The sequence below is a fragment of the Hyaena hyaena genome, unplaced genomic scaffold (assembly GCF_003009895.1).
Source record: "Hyaena hyaena isolate Hyena2069 unplaced genomic scaffold, ASM300989v1 scaffold_327, whole genome shotgun sequence".
NCBI classification, from domain to species: Eukaryota; Metazoa; Chordata; class Mammalia; order Carnivora; family Hyaenidae; genus Hyaena; species Hyaena hyaena.
Window position 1 is genome coordinate 849890 of NW_024080962.1, and position 22412 is coordinate 872301.

Here is a 22412-nt window from a genome sequence, read left to right on the forward strand (position 1 = left end):
AAATTCTCTCAATTGTTGATTATCTGAGGAAGTCTTTATTTCCCGTTCACTTTTGAAGGATATCTCATTGGATACAGAATTCTAGGTGAATCGGTTTTTTCTCTCAACATTTTAAATATTTCACTCTGTCACTTGGATAGTTGCTGAGGAGGAGTCTGGTATAATTCTTATCTTTGCTACTCCATAAAGAAAGTAGACTTATAGTGCCCACAACTTCAAGCTTCTTGAAAGATTTTCTTTGTCTTTGAATCTCTGCAGTTTGAATGTGATATGCCTAGGTGTTCCGTTTTGGTATTTATCCTGTTTGGGCTCCTCTGAGCTTTCTGACTCCGGTTTGGTGTCTACCATTAATTTTAGGAAATCCTCAGTCATGATTGATTCAAAATTTTTTTCTGCTCCTCGCTCTTTGTTCTCCTTCGGGCATTTCCATTATGCATATAAAACCCTTTTTGTAATTTTCCCATAGTTCTTCCATATTCTCTTTTGACTCTTTCACTCTCTTCTCTCTTTACATTGTTTTGGAAGTTTCTATGGACATTTCTTCAAGCACACTGATTCTTTGTTCAGCTGCATCCAATCTATTGATGAGCCCATGTTACAGTTTGTTTTTTGGTTTTTGTGTTTTTTGGGGTGTTTTGTTTTGTTTTGTTTCTTTGTTTTGACTGCTGGCCTTCCTTCAGGTTCTTGAGTTTCCATCTTTCTGATTATATGTTCCATTTGTTCTTGCATGCTGCTCCCCCTTTTAAGTTTATTATTTATTTGAGAGAGAAAGAGAGTGCGGGGGAGGAGCAGAGAGAGAAGAAGACAGAGAATCGATCCCAAGCAGACTCCGTGCTGTCAGCATAGAGCCCGAGGAGGGGCTTGATCTCATGAAGCGTGAGATCATGACCTGAGCCAAAATCAAGAGTTGAGAGCTTAACCAGCTGACTCACCCAGGCTCCCGCATTGTGTCCTTATAGGTAGCACCCTTGGTCTATTAATCATAGTCGTTTTAAATCCCTAGTCCGATAATTCCAACATAGCTGCCCTATCTGACTGAGTCCAGTTCAGAGCCTTGCTCTGGCTCTTGCTTTTTGCCTTTTAGCATGCCTTGCAATTTTTTGTTGAAAGTTGGGTATGATATCCCGGGGAAAGGGGATCCAGTACTGGTTTTCATGGAGGTTGCTGCTCATGGACTCCTATCTAGTAGACTGTGATTCTTTGTATCTACCCATCTGTTCCTCCAACTTGAAGGCAGCGGTTTGCCCTGGGACCTCAATTCTCTGATAGATCCAGTAAGACTTGTTGATTTTTCATTTGTTTAGCTTTTTACTTACCATGAGGCACTAACGACTTGTAAGCTTTTACACTGAAAGCCAGGAGTCCTCCCTCCTATTTACCCCCAAAACACTCCCCTCTCTGCAGACCAAGGGGCGTTTTATTTTATTTGCCTCACTTAGGCTCTTTCCACTAACTCCAGACTCTTGTCGAGCACACAGAGAATACGTCCTGCGTCAACTTTCTCCAACAGAATCAGCCAGAGATCGTGCTGTTGTGCCCTCTCGGGCGGCATCCTGCCGGCTTCGAGAGGGGGGCATGGATTTGGGAGACGTCTGGGCCCAGTGAAGTTGCTGTCTTCTCAGAGCTCTCCTTAATCCACTTGTGCCCGGTGAGCTGCCAAATCAAATTTAGATTCTGCCTCTTCTCTCTCTCTCTCTCTCTCTCTCTCGGACTCTCTCTCTCTCTCTCTCTCTCTCTCTCTCGGTCTCTCTCTCTGTCTTCCTGCTGGCCCAATTTCCCATTCCTTCTGCTCTCTCTTCCTCACCCGGCATTCTACCAGCTTCTTCCCTGCAGGTCTCTTCCCAAATCTTCCCAGCTCAGTTTTCACTAACAGTGAAGCACAACTTGGATCATTTCACTGCTTCCTCAGAAACTGTCAGTGTCTTCCCAGTGCTTTCTGGATTAAATACAACCTGCCTCGTCCTGACATTTAGGACCGATCTGCATTTCCGAGCTCAATTCTCACTGAGCCCCTACCAGCAACTGACTCCCAGCCAAGCTAAAATCGTAGACATTTTCCCAACACCTGGGCAATTTCTTATTCTGTGCCTTTGGCTTCTGATTTCAGTTGTGCCACCTAAAATGCTTTTTCAGGCTGCCAAAATCGTAGCTATTCTGCAAACACTTCTCCAAAAACTAACTCTGGCTTAGCCTCATTCTCTCTCTTTTGTGAGCCTCCAGGCTACTTCCAATTTCAGCATGCTTATTGAGGTACTATTGTCTTTTGGGCACCTGTCTTTTCTGTCTCTGATATCTGGAATTTCTTGAGGGCAGTCTGTGCTATAAGAATTTCCACAATCTGGGGCGCCTGGGTGGCTTAGTCGGTTGAGCGTCTGACTTTCGCTTAGGTCATGATCTCACGGTTCGTGGGTTCGAGCCCCGCGTCGGGCTCTGTGCTGACTGCCGGCTCAGAGCCTGGGGCCTGTTTCAATCTGTGACTCCCTCTCTCTCTGACCCTCCCCTGCTCACGCTGTCTCTGTCTCTCTCTCCTAGAAATAAATAAAACATTAAAAAAAAAAAAATTAAAAAAAAAAGAATTTCCACAATCTTTTGCAGCATCTAGCACCATGCTTTGCAACGAGTAGTTGATTAACAAATACATCTTTATTTAAAAGCATGTTGTTTTAGGGGCGCCTGGGTGGCTTAGTCGGTTAAGCGTCCGACTTTCGCTTAGGTCATGATCTCGCGGTTCGTGGGTTCGAGCCCCACGTCGGGCTCTGTGCTGACTGCCAGCTCGGAGCCTGGAGCCTGTTTCGGAGTCTGTGTCTCCCTCTCTCTCTGACCCTCCCCTGCTCACACTGTCTCTCTCTCTCCTAGAAATAAATAAAACATTAAAAAAAAAAAATAAAAATAAAAGCATGTTGTTTTAAGATGGAAATCTGTGGCTCGCAGCACATTCATCACAGTTTTAATGTACTGAATAAAATAGATTATAGTATATCCTTGACACCACAAGAGAAAGACTTGATGAATCCCAAATACTAGAAGTCAAAAATGTTCTTATACGCCCTTAATTCATCCTTCATTATGTTGCTGCCAACATATGCGATTACCCAACTCTCCACATGTTAAATACATTTTCTGACTTAATGGTTTTTTTTTTAATGTTTTATTTATTTCTAGGAGAGAGAGAGAGAGACAGCGTGAGCAAGGGAGGGTCAAAGAGAGAGGGAGTGACAGACTCTGAAACAGGCTCCAGGCTCTGAGCTGGCAGTAAGCACAGAGCCCGACGCGGGGCTCGAACCCACAAACCACGAGATCATGACCTAAGCGAAAGTCGGACGCTTAACAGACTAAGCCACCCAGGAGCCCCCATTTTCTGTCTTTACTTATCTTTTTCTCTTACCTGATGACCATTTGACCCAAAGATACAAAGTTTTTAGTAACTTCATGAATGTTACTATGCATGTGCTGGGAAGACACAAACTAGAAGGATACGGGTAGCCAGTTAGACTGGCAATGTGTGCTGTCCCTTTTTGTCACCCCAAAATGACAAATTACTCCATTATGGACCTTAAGCTTGTTTTGTTTTGTTACAAATAATGACCACCACAACTGTTAAATCCTTATAGTTAGAAAGTCGCTATACTATGAAGCATATTCAAATTATCTGCTTCTTGCCATAAATATAATTCAGTTTCCAGCAAAAGCAACTTCGGGTTTGGACTATTACTGCTCAGATTCCAACCCTGCGTCCCTCTACCGCCCTGGAAACCACACAGCTGCCATGATCGTCAACATCAACATTCTAAGCCACGAGAATAAGATAAACTTTTTCTATCGACTTTTTTTTTATTATTACTGTGGTAGAATACACACGACATAAATTTACCGCTAGGGACATTTAGTACATTCACACGATTGTGTAACCCTCGTCACTATCTCATCCCAGATCTATTGACCTTTTGTTTTTTCTTTTCCTAATGGCTTTTTGCTAAAATCAATTTGAACTAGTTTCCATAATGTAGGCAGATATTAATTTTGCAGAATTCCTCACCAGCTTTTATAAACTGAACAAGTAAACAGTCCACAAGAAAGAATCACTGTTTGGTCCCTCCGCCGGTCTGTGTAGAAGCATTTTGAAAGTAATATGTACTTGGGGGTCAGTGGCCTTGGGAGGGTCTGACAAGGTGGCTTCCAGCTCCTGGCAGCTCGCTTCTGGAACTGTAAGAAACCTGGGTAAGGCACAGGAGACGCAAGCCCTTGGCACATTTTCACCTAGGCCAAGTCACACCATTAAACCTCAGTTAGGAAATATCAATAACTTCTGAAAAGTGGATTGCCGTTTAGCGTATTACCAGCTGTCAGCACCTCAGGAACTAAATTGAATGGCCAGGGAATTGAGATATGAAAAGTGAAGGGAAAAAAATCACAAGGGCCTCCTTTAATACCACTTGAGACGTGTCCCCCACACACACTCCCCTCACCACCCCTCCCTGACAACTGAATACACCACAAATAGGAAAAACAGAAGTTTTGTTTTGTTTTTAAAGAAACAGGGACAGAGCGGTTATAAAATTCTAGAAGTATAAAAGCTGATGCCTCAAAAACCACTACTCCTTCTACTCTTATATTTTATAATATAAACCAGATGTTTTGCGTTTTTCCCAATAGCTTCTTTCAGAGAAATATTGCTTTGGTATTTGGCATGTTTTTGACCTTAGGCAAATTATTCCTACCTATTGATGTCTCAATCGTCACAAATGTTGTTTTCAGAAAATTCTAAAAGTAAATATCCCCTAACTGGGCTGATCCAGGTATCCATTTTAACATTTAATATTTATCATATAACAGGGAAATGGTTTTGAAAAATTGGAATTTAATGAGAAAAGAATGCATTTATGTAAGCCCTTTGACCCAGCGATACCCAATTCTTTGGAAAATCATTTGGGAAACATTAGCCCAATAGGGCTGTTGGCAAATTGAGATCGAAGGAGTGGCCCAACATATATAAAAATGTCTGAGGTCTCTGTAACGGTGGATTTTGTCGGCTAACACCAAAAAAAGAAGGAAAATTTGTGAATTCAGAAAGCGTCCCTTGAACTCGTTAGATTTGTTGTTAGAGAAAACTTTCAGCCAGTTTCCAAATGAATTACCTTAAATCTTCTGGGGTTTCACTCTGAATCTTACGGTTTGTGTGTCTTCCAGGCTCACAGAAAACCAAACGGTAACACAAACCGAGATGGCCATAAAAACAGATAAAAGCTGAAGCCAGGAATTTCCACAGTCCCTGACCCAGACGCGTACCTCTCACGACCCTGCCCCGCAGCCCCCTCGGCCTGATTGCTAAAGTCGGCAGGTAAGCAAGCAACACTCCGAAGCGCCAGGTGTCTTCGTCCGGGTCAGTCCCAGTGTGTCCAGGACACCGGGCCACTTGGGCCTCAGCGCAGCGCGCAGCGGGGGGGGCCATTCCGCTCTGTGGGTCCTGGTCGCACAGCCAACTTAACACAATCGCGTTGCCCAATGCAAAATAAATACACCTCTCTTCTTCCCACAGCGTGCCCCGAGCGGCCCCTCTCATCCGCCGCCGCGCGCCCCTCGGGCAGAGAGCCGCCGCCGCCAGGCTGGCCGCCGACCCCGTCCCGGATGCAGTCTCGGGGAAGCCCAGACAGGGCTCTATTCAAGCCGTCGGATCCGCGCTCCCCTCCGCTTCCTCCGCCCCCCACGCGACTCCTCAAGACAATAGGGCAGCGGGGGCGGGCCGATCCCAGGTCGCGGCGGCGCGGCCTGGCCCCCCGCCGCCCCCCTGCCGCCCGCCGCCCGAGGAGCGCGGCCCCGCCCCCCACCCGCGCCCCGCGCCCCGCGCCCCCCGCGCCCCCGCCGCCCGAGGAGCGCGGCCCCGCGCCCCCCCCCGCGCCCCCCCCGCGCCCCGCGCGCCCCCCGGGCCCCCCCGCCCCGCCGCCCCGCGCCCCCGCCGCCCCGCGCCTCCCCGCGCCCGGCCTGTCTTCTCCTTCCCCCCCCGGGGACCAGTGCCCAAGCCCGGTCTGCAGGCCAAGGCTGTCGGAGTGCTTAATTGTAGAAGCCGCGTTGACCTGAAGGAGCCCAGGAATAGTGGAGCGCTATTGATTCCGGGGGGGGGGGGGGTGGATCGTCTGGTTTCCAGGCGAAGACCTGGCCCCGGCGTAATAAGGCGTTTTGGTAAATAGGTCAAAGGCCAGCTGCAAAGCACACACCGGGAGTCGAAGCCTCGGAACAAAGCACCGTTCCACGCCTTGGGCAAACACGGTGCATCTGCAACAGGCTCACGACGGCCTGGCTGAGGCTTCTGGGGGAGGGGAAGGGGAATATAGGAAGTACACTATTGCCAAAAGATGAAAACTGGGCCTAAATTTTGGTATAAGGCCTCTGGCCCTCTTCCAGTGGGACGTATTAAAACCGGTATCAGGGGTGACACAGCAGGCGCTGCTGGAATGACTCGTTCTCCTGACATGGCCACCCCGAGAGCTGGCGAGCTGCCCCGCTCCACCCATCTCTGATCTCACCACAACATGTAAGCATCTGGTACATTCATCATCTTCTCTGGGCCATGAATGGATGCTTAGGACGTAGATAATGTAGCAGGGATATATGTGTGTATTCTTATGCAGATAAGACAATTATTTCATAATAGAAATGGAACCTGAATCATCTTTGCCTGACTTCTGATCCTGCCAGGGCTGCAGAAAAACACTCGCTGATACGTTCGATAGTCAGGAAATGGGAGCACAGAAGGAGAGAGAGATTACAGGCCACTCTGTGCATTTGCTACCACGTGCTGTGATCTTCGCCCTTTCTTGTGGATATCTGATTTCACAGGGAAAAGGAAGAGGCAAATGAGAGACAAAGAGGTCCCCACCCAGCATGCACACGTTTCCCATACTAGTGTATATCTGAAAAATAGAACAGTCATGTAAATAAGGCACAAGCATATAAACAGACCAGATGCTATAAAAATGGTTGAAGAAAGAAGGCAGTTGTGGGGGGCGGGGGGAGGGGAGATGAGAGAAAAAGAAAATGAAGAAAGAACGACTTTTTTTTTTTTAATTTTTTAAATGTTTTGTATTTATTTCTAGGAGAGAGATAGACAGCATGAGCAGGGGAGGGTCAGAGAGAGAGGGAGGCACAGAATTGGAAACAGGCTCCAGGCTCGGAGCTGGCAGTCAGCACAGAGCCCGACGCCGGGCTGGAACCCACGAACCGCGAGATCATGACCTAAGCGAAAGTCGGACGCTTAACCGACTAAGCCACCCAGGCGCCCTGAAAGAAAGACTTTTTTGTGAAACTGACTTTTCATTATAACTCTCTTTGTGTCTGATCAGGATCTCCCCACCTTGTTTCATTTCGTGATGACTATGTACGTAGAGAAATAGACATAGAGATAAATGATGGTCTACTTCAGATTGAAACTCAGGAAATATCAGGCTCTGCATTCCTTGTTTAATTCCACAGCGTCAAACCCTTAGTAGAAATACTACTAGTAATTTTTTCTTCCCCTGATCTAACTGGGCAAGAATTGGAAGATGTTGGGGAACAAGGAAGGAAGTTAAAGAGGATAAACCTGTGAGAACAGGTTTCTCTGAGCTTGAGTTGAGCGAGCTGTAAAAAGGGAGAGAGGCAGGAGACATGTCACTGAGTCCGCCATATCCCATTGGGAACGAAGTGGCACCGTGGGCCGGAGAGCCTGGGTGTTTTCTAAGAAGGGGGATATGTGTTGAGTACAAGCTTATTTGAGGGAAATCAATACCCAACCAACCTCTGATGGGCATCATAAATTAGGTGTTTATTGCTTGGGAGATAACCTTTGCCTGCCTCATGCTTAGAGTAGTTTCTCTCAAAATGTAAAGTTAGGAAGATGCGACCAATGTAAAAGGTATTTCATTGTGATTGAGATCTTTTTCTCGCATGTATGGGATATAACAGCCCCTATGGCTCAGCTCTGATCCTCGCCTGTAAACCTCTGCAGATGTCACAGCTTTGTCAACATGGAGGGTGATTATGAATTTTTATCCAGATAAACTTAGGGATCCTTGACTGATGTGTCAGAAATCTTTTTAATTTTTGGTCCTGTTTTGGATCAACTTATTGCCCTTTCAGCTGCAGAGAAATGAATGTTCTCTGGGGAGAGTGATCCTTACACACCCCTTGCATTTGCCACTGACTGCTACATGGAGATAGCCACTGGGCACCGATCCATCAATCCATCCCATTCTCCTGGAGCCCTCTGGGTATCTCCCATTCCTTGCGACTGCTTGAGAGTCCTTCCCCACAAGCTTGGCCATTGATTACATGCTGCCTTTGGAAGAGATGTGTCAAGATTACAGCATGATCATAGAAACCATGTGTGCTCACTGGAACAGAAATAGAAAAGCTCGTGCTGGGGTGGCTTAGTTGGTTAAGTGTCCCCTCTTGGTTTTGATTCAAGTCACCATCTCACGTTTCATGAGTTTGAGCCCTGCATCAGGCTCTGTGCGGACAGTATGGAGCCTGAATGGAATTCTATTTCTACCTCCCTCTCTGGCCCTCCCCTGCTCTCTCTCTCTCTCAAAATAAAAAAATAAACTTTAAAAACTTTTTTTAAAGAAATAGAAAGCATTTTAAAAAGGGAGAGAATCATTTCTATTTCCTAAGTGTGCCCATCCCTCAGATTCTGTAAGATCAGATAGCTCTTTAGAAGCCTTTTCTGTTGAGCCAAACTGGTAGTAAATTTTTCTTTCTCTGAATTCCTATGGGTTTTATTCATTTAACAATTGTTAAATGCTTACTAAATGTCAGGAACTTTACATGCATATTTATTTTTACCAACAACCCTGCAAGGTAACCATTATTATCCATCCATTCCCATCCCTAGCCTACACTACCATTAAAAAAAATTTTTTTAATGTTCATTTACTTTTGAGAGAGAGAGAGAGAGAGAGACAGAGCACCAGACGGGGAGGGGCAGAGACACACAGAATCCAAAACAGGCTCCAGGCTCCATGCTGTCAACCCAGAGCCCAACACAGAGCCCCAACTCACGAACCGTGAGATCATGACCTGAACCAAAGTCGGATGCCTCACCAACTGAGCCACCAAGGCACCTCCTTACACCACTATTTTAAAGATGGAAAAATCGAGGTCAAATAAGTTAAATAACTTGGTAATGATCATGCTGCTAGCAAAGAGTTCAAGTTCAAACACAGGTCAAAATCAGACAGAAGATCTCACTCTTTCTATGGAAAAAGGCTGGCTGAGCTTTCTGAGCCAGAGACCTCCCCGTCTAATGGAGGAGATAGAATTTATTTGTATATTTTATTCTTAACTACCACTTTTTAACATATTAGGTCCCATATTAGACAATTGGCTCACGAAAACCCAACTCTGTACCAGGTAATGCCTGTCTTCTTCGAGACTCTACAGCCATGCACCGCAAGCACCTTGCAAGCACTCAGGAAGGAGTGATGGATAGATCTGTGAATACGGAAGGAATGAGTAAATAAATAAATATACTTCACGAAGGATCATTGCCCGCTTCTGTTTGCTAGTTTCTTTACAAACATAGCGAATGATCAATGTGTTTAAAGTACTGTCGTTGTTTCAGAAGCTATTAGAAAAAGCCAGGGAAAGGAAATCTGAAACCCTATGGTTTATATACCTACAATTACTAACAGGTCACACCCCTGACTATGGTAATTTCCATGAGCACAGAGACTATGATAAGTGCAAGCAGTCTAGAAAATAGCAATGTATTGTACAACTTGTCTAATATTCAAGGAGACTGTAAAATGTTTTTTCCTGAAGCGGAGGACATATATCTGATTCTGCCTGAACTTGACAACCAAGTAACTAACAAAGGAACTGAAACTTACATGGATTGTACTCAGAAACTTTTACTTCCAGGTGAAGCCCAATGATATATTTTTTTATCATAAACATAATAAATGTAAAAATCAGATGAAAGGAATTCTACTCAGAAGAAGGGCTTAAAAACTACCTTATCAATATTATCAATAAATGATAGCCAAATACCAAAAAATGTATAAACTTCAATGAAAGAAAGCTTATCATTGCCATTGTTCTTTATTATTCCTTTTCACTATGCTTGATTTTCCTAGAGATTTGAGATATTTGACCTAAGGACAATAGTTAAGCAGTTCTATTTGGAAGAGAGTTTGTTTGCTACCAAATATATACTTATGGTGCTTAGTGTCATTTTATTTCATGTTATGATGTGAGCTGGGAAGTGTGATTTTATTCATTGCATGAGCACCATAATTAAAACCCCTTTGGTGCTATATATGGAAAGCAGTGAATGGGCCCATTAAACATGTTTAAATCTCCATTCTAAACTTCAATACACTGAATCAAGTTTTTGCAAATTTAATTTGTCACCATTTTGAATGGATCTTTCTGGGCCTTTTTTTAAAAAAGTGAATTAGATAACCTGATTACATTAAGTGAGGTTTGTTTTTTATGTATGTTTATAAAAAGAGCATTACCAAACCAAATATTCAACCCAGGTGGATCATTAAAATACAGAACCCCTACAAATTAAAACATATCTTTAAAACATCATAAACCAAGAGAGATAGTACAGGTACTTGAGAAACTACCAAAGAGGCACTTTATTTCCTTCTGGTATTTTACATGAGAAACGTGGGTCTGGAATTTACCCCCACGGAGGAGGGCTGAAGTAGCAGGAGTAGACAAGATTACCAAAGAAGAAAGTATGAAGGAGGGAGGGGGACAATGGATGAAAGCTCAATGGAAATTTCCCCAACTGGGTGTTGAAGGCAGTGGGCAGAGGCGAGAACACCAAAGGACAAGCCAGAGAAGTTGGAGGTGATTTGGGGGGTGCAGTCAGTAGAACAGGCAGCGAGGCACACCGGTCACTCTGGGCGCTGGAATTTAGTAGACTAGAGAGAAGGCGGCGCCGATTGCTGGCATCTGGGCAAACCAGCCCAACAGCTGCCCACAGACAACACATCTCCCGTGACACATTCACATGTCTTCCTATGGGCTCTCTCTCAACAGGCTGGAAGAGGAGATAATATTAGCATGATGGTGTTTTCTGTGGAGTTAAACACAAACACCAACAAGGTAGAAACCACACCCTCTAGATGGGTTTTCCTTCTTAAAGATGTGTCAGTATACCTTAACGGTTATCAAATATATAGTAAAATAATATGAATGACAAATAACTTAGTATCTATTCATATACATATACGTATCTATGAAAATGCCTTAGTAAGTAATATTCTTTGGCCAAAAAAAAAAAAAAAATGCAAGGAAGTGACACAAAGATATGTGAGTAGCCCGAGGGCAGGTGAAATCCAGTGTGAACATTGTAGTACGCTACGTAACGTCCCCGCAAAGGATCCATGTTCTAATGCTTGGGATCTGTGAATGTTACCTTATATGTAAAAGGACGTCGCAGACGTGATTAAATTAAGGATCTTGAAATGGAGAGATTAGCCTGTATTATCTAGTGGACCCTAAATGTAATCACAAGAGGCCTCATGAGAGCGGGGAGGAAGATTTGAGTAAAGAAGGAGAGGAGGGAGTGAGGGATGCGCCAATGGAAGCAAGAAGGTTAGGGGTGAGGCGAGGAAGGGTCCACAAGCCAAGGAACACAGGTAGCCTCCAGACTCTGGAGAAGTCAAGGAAGCAGATTCTCCCTTAGATCTTCCAGAAGGAACAGAAGGAACCAGCTCTGTGGCCTGGCTAACCTTGATGTTAGCCCTGTTTCCAGACTTCTGACTTCCATGCCTGCAAGAAGATAAAAATTTGTGTTCTTTTAAAGTCACCAAGTGTGTGACCATTTGTTATCGCAGCAGCAGGACCCTCATGCAGATACTTCTTTGGAAAAATACTCACACGTATAGCCCGACATACCATCAGATGTTTTTCTCTAGGGGGAAAACCACAGGCACACCTGTCAGCCTCTTTAATGGATGTTCCTTGAGTGGAAGCCTTTCTCTTTTTCCTGCCTGTTCCTCTGCACACAAGCTGGGGTTGGAGTCTGGTCCCAGGTCAGCAGCCGGACCGGGTACTGTGGGATGGGGAGAGGGCGGGGTGAGGGGACCTGATGAAGCTGGGTGAGAAAGAGGGGGCGGGAAGCTGCCAGGCGCAGATCAAAGCAGAAGGGGCCCCAGCAACAGGCCACTTTTTGTTTGGGGCTCAGAAGCTCCAAACAGGAGCTTCAGGCTCCAGCTCCAGGAGCAGAGGCTGAGGTCAGCAAGCACCGCACTGGACGGTGGGAAAAGCCCCAGAAATGCTGGAAGCCTTGAGAAAACGTGCTGCTTCATCTTGAAACGTCATCAAAGTGCTTGTTGGCCTCAGGAATAGTATTGGCGATAAAACAAAAAGAACGTTAGGAAACTCACACGGTATAATTCTTCTCGAAATAACACCCCCAGCCCAGGACGCAAGCCTCCACAATGACCTGCTGATGTCTGGGCCTCTCCAAGGCCCAGAGGAGGACCCTGGCATTATAAGAGTCGCGTGGACACAATGTGGTGTGTGTGTTATGACCACACAGTGTGAAGGATGCACGAAAAGCATGTGAGAGGGTAAAACCACCCACAGAAAGCTGAGAGAATTGGAAAGGAAGTGGCAGGCAACGGGAGGGCACAGCGTTCAAGGGCAGCAGAACAAAAGACACTCAAGGAGGAGAATGGAGGCTCCGAGAGAGCCGGGAGGGAAGAGAGGGGTGCGGTGGGAAGTCTGAAGGCCAGGGGGGACGGCTGCTGGCAGAAGCAGAAGACCAGAACAGAACAATGACAGCAGCAATGAGGGAGTCACGAGGGTGCTGGGAGCAGAGCCGGGGGCAGGGGTGGGGGAGGGAGAAGCAAGCTGGGAGAAGAGAAAGGAGGTGCCCGCCCAGCTGGTGAGGAGCAGAGGGAAGACCAGTCCCCGTGGCGAGTCAAGGTGTCCCACGCCCGGTGTGCCCCGTGTTGTAAAAGGCACCCCGAGAAACGTGTTCGTATTCATGAATACACACGTGTGCAAATGAGTTACTTTCAGAGGGAGGAAGGGATGGACACGTTAGAGGGGATTAACTGTCACTCGTACTTATTTACATTCTGAAATGATTTCTGGAAATAGTGGAAAGTCAGAGCTGATGCAGTGGGAATTGCCCACGATCCTCCTTTTAGAGGAATCCTTCTGGTGGAAGAGGGAAAACGGAAATGCAAGACGGGTTAGGAGGCTGTTGCCGGTAATCCAGGAGGGTGATGAAAGGGAGCCTCTTCACAGGCTGAGGAGAGAGGGCACCAGGGATTTACCAGGCTCTGGGAGGGGCTGCGGTGAGAGGATGAAGGGAGCACCCAGGCCGCAGGGCGGAGGACGCGGACTCAGGGAGGGGCTTGGCCGCCAGGCTCCACTGGGTCGACGTAGACTGTAGGTCGAAATGGGAAGTGACAGAAAGCACCGGATGACCTCAGTTTTCTCGGTGAGTCACCAGGTGAGGCTGTCTGCTGAGGGTGAGGGGGCAGGAGTTAAGAATGGGTGTTCAGAGGAGTGCTGAGGTCTATAAATAGTCTTCTGATTCGCACTAAGGAGTGAGAGTGTGAGTCTGTCTGGGGCCTTAGAAGCCTGACTGCAACCGCTCGCTGGGTACCAGACACCCACTCGGTGTCCGCTGCTGGCGGGGTGAGCTGCCACAGAGGCGGGAGGGACAGGCTCAGTTCAAGGGCCTGACTCACAGAGCTGTGCAACCACGGAAGCCTTAGCCATCGTTAAATAGTGGTAAGACCTCGAAGAAGCTATTTATTCCAAAGTGGTTTGGATCGTAGCTGTGGATTTTTTGCTTGTGTTTTCAAAACATATGGCTTGTACACGTATACAGACTATACATATACTATACACGTATACAGACTATATATACGCATATATAGAATGAATCGTTGCTATAAATACACACATAAAGGCACACATAAATAATTACAGAAACCATTGGTTCAACACGTACTTGCTGAACGCATTCCATGTGCCAAGAACTATGCTAGACACTGGACAGACAGTAATGAGCAAGGAAAGATGGCTGCCGTTATGGAGGGAACAGCCTGAGGCTCACTACAAGGGGGCATTCAGACTGATGGAAAAGTATAATGTGATTAGCGCTGTAAAGAGCCATGCACAGCACAATGAGAAGGTACGATCGGCACAGTTCAGGGGTTGAGGAAGGGCTGATTCTACCCTGCCTTACGTCACGGACTGGCATGCCCATGTTCTTCTCCCTAACCATTATGATCCCTTTGAAGGTTGTGAGGACCACTACCTACTCTTTTTTATTTGTGACACCTGACACACGACCATGCACACAGCAGGTGCTCAATCAATGCGTGTTTGAGGACTAAGCTGATGCCATGGGTTATTCATCAGCAATGTTAGTGGCCTTCCTTTTCCAGGAAAACTACAGATGGACATCTTAGTAATAACGGAACATCCCCGTTATCTTGAGGATGTGACAGGAACTACACACTCACGTGCCACTAGGTGGGCTGGCTCATCCCTACAATGTAGTGTCGTTGACACTTTTCCTTTTAAGGGAGCACAAATCCCAGTGTTCTTTGCACTAATGTACATTGAGGATCTGTGTACTTGTTTCTCCTTATTTTTCAAGGCAGCTTCCTTTGACTGACACAGGTTATAGGGGAACAGGGGAATACATGTTTAAGGGGTACAGAATTTCTGTCTGGGCTGATGAAATGTTCTGGAAATCGATAGAAGAAATGGTTGTACAACATTGTGAACATACCTACTGCTGCTGAATATACAATTAAAATTGTTAAAATGGTAAATTTTATGTTGTGTATAGTTTACATAATTTTTTAAAATCCAAGAATAATTAAAGCTTGGAAATTTAAGAAACAGAAAAATATACTGGTTATGAATAAGTGTCCCCCTTTTCTTAAAGCTCTTCGTGTTGATCTGATTAAATCCCTGTCACTATAACCAAGCTCCTGAACTGGGTCTCGCTCCTCCTGTGTCCATTCTTCTTATGTTCCAGTCATGGATTCTCCCATCATTCATTTCTTTCAGATGCCTCAGCGTTTTACTTGCACACATTCCAATCTCTGGGATGCTATTCGTAGCCCTAACCTTCCCGCTGGAAAGCACCTTCTCCGGTACCTGAGCTTAGCCTCCTCTGGAGAACTTGTCCCAATGTCCATTTCAAACCCTCTCCACCCCCACAGGGAAATGACTGCTCTCTGTCTCTGTCTGTCTGTCTGTCTCTCTCTCTCTCTCATCCTCTCTTACCCCTGTGTAGATCATTATCATGGCAAATATTACATCTAATGCAGTAGTTTATTTATAGGTCTGTCTTCCTGTGCTGTACCATGGGGCGTGGGGGCAAAACCTTTGTCTTATTTATGTAGCATGATTTTAAGATCTCTGACTCAAGCTGCATGACCTTGAGCAAGATATTTAATCTCTTCTAGATCAGTTTCATCTTCCATACAATGGGAATAATAATAGCCTCTATGCCATAGAGAGGTTATGAGGACAGAGTGAAATAATGCTTGTGAAGGGCTCAGAGATGGTCTGACACACAATCAACAATGAAGTGTTTGAAGAAAGGACATACGTAAGCAGTGACAGTTGTTCAGTGGTTAAAAGGTTGAACAGTGGAGGTCAAAAGTTGACAAGAATAAGAAAAATCCTAATCCCAAACATTTATTTGGAAAGATGCATGAAGAAGTTGAATTATTTGGAAAAAAAAACAACACGAAGAATTTCTTTTGGTGTGGGCACCAAACAATATGCAGTCAAAATACTTCCTGGGGTTTCCCAAGTTTCAGTGTTCCATCGTAAACTCTTCCATTCCCTCCAGGGCCAGGCTGATCAGGCTACAGAGGTCCTTAAAACTAAAATATCATAGTCATCTTAGGAAACAAAAACAAAAACTCAAAAAAAAAAAAAAAAACTCAAGAAGACCAATAAGAAAGCCTTATTGTAATAAGCTTCAACACCAAACCAGTGGAGGATCTTCATGATTTAAAGAATTTAAAGTGGTCCAGGAGCACCTGGGTGGTTCTGTTGGGTAAGTGTCTGACTCTTGGTTACAGCTCAGGCCATGATCTCCACACTGACAGCATGGAGCCTGCCTGGGATTCTCTCTCTCTCCCTCTCTCTCTGCCCCTCATCCCCTCTGTCTCTTAAAATAAATAAACTTAAAAAAAAAAAAAAAAAGTAAAGTACTCCTGCTATAGACTTTGAGATACTTTTGAGTAAGTTTTCTATACCAACTTACTTACACCAAAACTTTGGCACACTAGCCTCAGTGCTGGAAGTTAAATCAGAAAGTAACGATTCCCTAAGTCAGCCTGACCTTGGAGGTGAATTCTTACTTTACATGAATAGATGCTGGCTATTTTTAAGGTGTGCAGCTGGCTTGTTCAGTGGAGACAAACATTATGTGACACATACACATCGTATCTTATAAAGCAACACTGACTACAGTGGTCATTGCCAGAGTCCTCTAGGTCCGTACCTGACTCTTATGCGCTCCCATTAAAGCTGACTCCACACCGGCCTCAGGGGCGGAGCTTGTGACCCTAAACCATCAGCATGTCTCATTTCCTGTCCACTGACTTTCATGTATCATGCGTGGCCTCATCAGAGCCAAATGAGATGCAGTGATATTTTCCCTGAGTCTTTTGGGAAAGAGACTCTCACTCATAACCTCTGACTTAAAACATAGGAGAATGAATCAAGCTAGCAGGCACCTTTCTGGTACCCATAAAACTTAAAGCTGAAGTCAACCTAAAAGAAGCCAGAACAAAGAAATGGAGTTTAAAAAAATAAGCAGGTGTTACTGATCTGCTTGAGTCCTGAATAGAGTTAAACCTGAAGTTAGCTCTTTCAGCTTCTGAGTCACCAAATTCTCTTTTTGACTAAGCTAGTTTGGGTTGGGCTTTTCTGTAACTGCAACCAAATAATCCCAACCGGCATTCATCAAAGCCACTCTTTCCAAACAGGAGCTCCATACTGTGATTCCCTAAAAAAGATAACTGGTTTCTCTAGAGAACTCAGATATGAATGAATCAGGGCATATTCAAGAGAGTAAGCATCTGGGTAAGAAAATCTCCCCTTTGGGGATGCCTGTGGTTGGCGTTTCTGTGTGGGCCAGGAAACCCCTATAAATTTCACCTGTTGACACATTTTCTTTGCAAGCATTTTGCTATTTCAGGGGGAGGAGCCGGAAATAGAGGTGGAGAAGGGAAGCATGAGGCAAAATATGAATGATTATGCAGGAAGCAATATAACTGATGGCCTTTCAGCAAAGGGCTGGCATGTGGGTACATGCGGTATGAATTCATGGTGGAGGAACTAATCAGGCAACGTTATCTGATCTGGAACGACAAGAAAAAGAAAGAGCCTCTTTCCTTTCCCCCTGGTTTGATGTGTCTGAAAGCCTTTACCCAGGTGACAGGCTGGTAATGGAAGTATCCAACCAGAAACTTTGCCTTTGGACTGTACCGAAGTGGGGGCCTGGGATCTGGGTTGTTTCATTTCATTTTCAGAACGAAGCTGGATTTTTGTTCTATAAAAACAGGGCAGGTTCTGGATTGAAAACAAGAGTCAAACATGCTGATGCTTGAAGATGAAGAAGTACGGAGTTGCACAAATTCTTCTGAGTAATAGAGGCTGGTCTCAAGACTGAGGCTGAGGAGGCTGTGGGAGCAAAACCAGAGTCTGTGAGGTTATTTATTCCACAAAAAAAGAAAAACCCAGAGCAATCATCTGAGTAATCTAAGATCAAAGATGCTCCCATGGAAGGCAGCAGAGCTTTGCAGGAAGGGCTTAAGACTTCGGTAGTGGGACTAGTTGCATAATTTGTTCCCAAACCCTAACTGGCTCTGTGGCCGTAGACAAGTTAGTTTTCCTTTCAGAATCTGTTTCCTCATCTATAAACGTCAATTAGGTTCTTGAGAGAAGCAAGTTAGTGGAATTACATCAAAAGTCCTTGGGCGGGGGTGGGGGGGAGCTCAGTCTGTTGAACATCCAACTACAGCTCAGGCTCAGGTCATGATCTCAGGGTTTTGTGAGTTCAAGCCCCACATCGGGCTCTCAACGCTCAGGGAGGAGCCTGTTTCGGAACTTCTGTGTCCTTTCTCTGCTCCCTCCCCTATTCAGTCTCTCTCTCTCTCTCTCTCTCTCTCTCTCTCTCAAAAACATTTTAAAAAAAATTTGTTAAGAGTCCATGGGCCATAAAAACTCAAATAAATGGTAATTGTTCAATGTCACTGAACCCAGGGAGACTTACACTGAATACGGGGGTACAGGCACCTAGATGTGGAGACCTTGTTCTCATTTGGCAGGCAGAGGGGCCAAAGTTCAGTCTCATTTTAATGCAATTTTTTCGCAGAATATCAACAGAAAAACATCGATTTGAAGCCAAATGTCTGCATTTCTGTAGATTCGTCTAAGCTCAGCAACACTTTGTTCCTTAACTGCTGAAAAGCCAACCCTATAACTTCAGAGTGGTTAGGCATAAACTTAAAAGATTTTCATCAGATGATCTATTTCTCAAGAGCAAGATTTGAACCGTATTCCTCTTTTAGACAAGACCCACCACACGGTGCCTTATTTATTGCTAAAAAAAATTTTGTTCTCTTGTCTAGAAAAATGAATTCATCCTCAGGACAGCCAAACTGAACTTCTGTTGGAATGTGCTTGAAGTTGGAAAGAAAGAAGAAGATATTAGTTAGGGTAAGTATAGCTGCTAAAGAACCCCCCAAATTCAATGGCTTAAAAGAAGAGAGACATTTATTTCTCTACCATGCAACACTTCAAAGGTGAGTGGGCTTACTGCACAAGGTCTTTCTGAAAACCCAGGGCACTGCCCTCACCGGCGTGACCAAAGCTAGATCAGTGGCTGGAGAACATAAAAGAGAGCTGGAGAACCACACACTTCTACCCATGTTCCATGAGCAAGAACTCAAGTCATAGGCCATTTCCGGCAAGAAGAGAGGCTGTAGAATGGTCGCACATTCGTTGCTAAGACGAGCCAATGATATTTGCAAAGCATATATCTGATAAAGGTCTTGCATAAGCATATACAAAGAACTCTCCACACTCAGTAATTAGAAAACTAACAGCTCAAAAACAATGAACGAAAGATTTGAACAGCCACTAAAGGATATAAACAGATGGCAAATGGGCACATAAAAACACGTTCAACATTAAGCATCATTAGGAACACACAGGATACCATGACACATCTATTAGATGGGCTGAACTTACAAAGATAGATTTTTCAACTGTTGGTGAAGACACAGAGAAACTAGACACCTCATACATTGCTAGCGTATGAATCCAAAATGATACAGCCACATGGAAGCAGTTTGCCAGGTTCTTCCAGCATTAAATGTGTATCTACTGTATGACCCTGTCTTTCTGTCCCCAGATATTTACCTAACAACAGCAGCAACAACGATAAAAGCATATGTCCATACTCAACCTTATACGTAAATGTTCATTGCAGCTTTATTTGTAATATCCAAACCTGGGAACCACCAAATGCCCATCAAAAGTTGAACAGATAAACAAATCTTGTAATATTCATCTGATGGAACACAACTCAACAATAAAAAGGAATAAACTCTCTAAATACACAAGCGGCATGGATGAATCTCAAAATAATTATACTGAGTGAAGAGAGGCAAACCAAAAAAATAAAAATTAAAAAAAGCATATATGCTACATGATTCCATTTATATAAAATTCTAAAAGATGCAAGCTAATATAATAAAAAGGAGACCAGTGGTCATCTGGGGAAGAGGAGGTAAGGGAGAAAGGGACAGAGATGGGGGAATCACAAAGTGGCACAAAGAAATTTTTTGGAGTGATGGATATATTCTCTATCGTGACTGTGATGATGTTTTCATGGGTGAGAGATATGTCAAAAGTACTAACTTGTACATTTGCAAAATGTGCAACTTACTATAGGTCAATTCTACCACAATTTAAAAAGTATATGTCCTTCATTTTTAAGGATAATTAGAAAAATGGAATTTGGTGGTCAATCCGAAGTCTCCTCCACCTATAGTTTCCTTGTGTTACTTTGACATTAAATTCTGGGAGATTTGGATGATGAGAAGAACAGAGATGCTGAAAGGAAGATTCCTGTTGAGAAATAAGACTTAGAATGGTCTACAGCTCTAGCCCCGGCTTCTGGCTCACATGCTTCTCAAGCACCAGCCAAGCTCCCACCTCTGGCCCCAGTTCCTTGCAGTGAACACACCCCATTCCCAACAGTTCCATTAAAATCCCCACCCACTACCAATCCACAGCACCAACTGCGGGGGACTTTGCACTCCAGCCTCGGCTCTGCCTGCCACACCGCACCTTGTACTTAAGCCCTGCAGGCATGTCGGTTCAAGTCCACCGGCCAAGTTTCTAGCTAGGTCGATGCTGACCTGGCCCACTGGGTCATTTCACTTTCCCCGACCTTTCCGACAGAAGAAAGCTACCGTATCTGCATCACACTGAAAACTTGCTGAAGACATTTCCCCCCAACTTTAGGTAGCATCAATGAGACTTTCTCTCCCCACACCCCTCCAAAAAATGTTTTCAAGTCGAATCCCTTTGGCAGTGGTGTGCTTCTTGCCAACAGCACTGCACATGCACTGGAGCACATTCATTGGAATCTTCCTACATGAAAGACTGAAATATATAAATGCATCATAAAGGAATTCTAGAGGGCTTGGGCAGGATTATTCTACGAATTTTATCCATCCACTCCAAGAAATGTCTTCTGTTGATCTTTAGGATTACTATTGAAACAATCAAGGCTTTTGCTGATTCATCCCAGAATATCATCCTTGTTGGTGCAGTGGTATTGCCAATGCAAAAGGTTGGGTTGTTTTTTTTTTTTCTCCCTTCTGACTGGCTCAAAGTGGGATACCAGAGCTAAGTTAGAAATAAGCCTGTATAAGGTTGAGCAGATTTAAGGATTATAACTGGTCTCATAAACTCAGTTCAGGAGACCTGGGGGAAGTGATCCTCATCTTCCAACACATACTAAGCCATAGTCTGAGAGAGCAAGAGAGAGAGAGAAGGGGTTGGTTGAGTTGATCAATGGAAACAGTGCCCACTGGAGTAGATACATCCTGATGAATCAAGGAAATGTGTGAGAGAAGAGACAAAGCACAGACAATGCCAGACGTTAGCTAAGTTGAATTCTGGGACAATAAGATCAGGGCTATCCTGTTGACAGAAAGCCTTACCTCTTGGGTTTGTGGAGCAGAATAGGCAAAAACAAACTGCAGAAAAGCCTTTTCTTTAGCCAGAATTCTTAGTAGGCAGTCATGTGGGGGTAATTGCTCCTTTGTCTGGCTCCCACGCCCTCCTCGCGTTCAGCCCCTCTGACTTCTGCCTGAATGGAGAAAACTGTTGCTGCAGCTGGAGCTCAGTGAAGTCAGTGGGGTCGGGGAGAGGGAGCCTCACTCGTAGAGGCACCTCCTTTCTGACAAAGGCCCTGGTGTCTTACCTTTCCCTGCGTGGAAAAAGGCAGGAAGGAGACTGGGAGTGATTGATATCTCGCTGATGTCAGGCTCTGTGCTAGGTGATTTCTCCTTCAATAGCTGCCTTAACTCTTGTGATGCCCCCTTGAGATGGGAATTATCAACCCCACTTTCACAGAATAAGGGGCCAAGGAGAATAATTTACACGATATCAAGCCTCAGGAAGGTTGAGGAAGCTGTAGTTCATAGCTACTCTGCGGTGTGCTGGAAATTTGTTTCCCCATCTGCCCGAGTGTGGGGGCTGACTCATCAGTGGTAGGGGGATCTATTTGCGCAAGGCCCAGTGTCCTAATTCTGACAGTCAGGTACTCAGTGATAAATGATACCCAGGACTCACAGGAAGGAGAAGGAAGGAGAGATCTTGGTTCTGTCTGCCCCAGGCCACTAGAACATTTTGGTGTGGAGCCTTTCATTTTCAGGTGATTTACCAGAAAACAAGGTCAGGTCAACTTCTCTTGCTATAGATTCTTTTCTTTTTGTAGTGTTTGGAGATGTTGTGGATCAAGATTTTCAGATGTTTAATCCCAGTCTAGAAGCCAATGAAATAAAAATAGCAAAGCAAAACTGAGTAGCAAATAAAGGACATTAATTTAATAACAGAGTTTGCTCAGTCTCTTGGGGGCCTGCCCCAACGAGTAGTCCCAAATACTTCTGGAGTCAGAGCATGGCCACTGCCTGAGTAAAAAGGCTCTTGATTATGGCTACAGAAGGCGGAAACCATATGTGTGCCCAGCGCTGGCACACAGCTAAACGACACTTCCCAGTCTCCCTTGCAGGGAATTCCATCATCAGTCCCGCTCTGGTCGGTGGGAAATGAGCAGAATTGATATGCACCCATCCCAGGTCATAAAACCACGTGCAAGTTTCCATGTGCTTCTCTCT

The 22412-nt window shown here is 44.8% G+C and overlaps 1 long non-coding RNA gene across 2 annotated transcripts; it reads left to right on the forward strand.

Moving 5' to 3' along the window:
- The first annotated feature begins 6276 nt into the window (after positions 1–6276).
- On the forward strand, positions 6277–9513 carry LOC120243098. 2 transcript variants are annotated; one of them, XR_005531217.1, is made up of 2 exons: positions 6277–6529; positions 9339–9513. It is a non-coding gene; the product is annotated as an uncharacterized LOC120243098 (long non-coding RNA). The 2 variants fall into 2 exon arrangements; XR_005531218.1 differs by having other exon boundaries at positions 9385–9513.
- The last annotated feature ends 12899 nt before the right edge of the window (positions 9514–22412 follow it).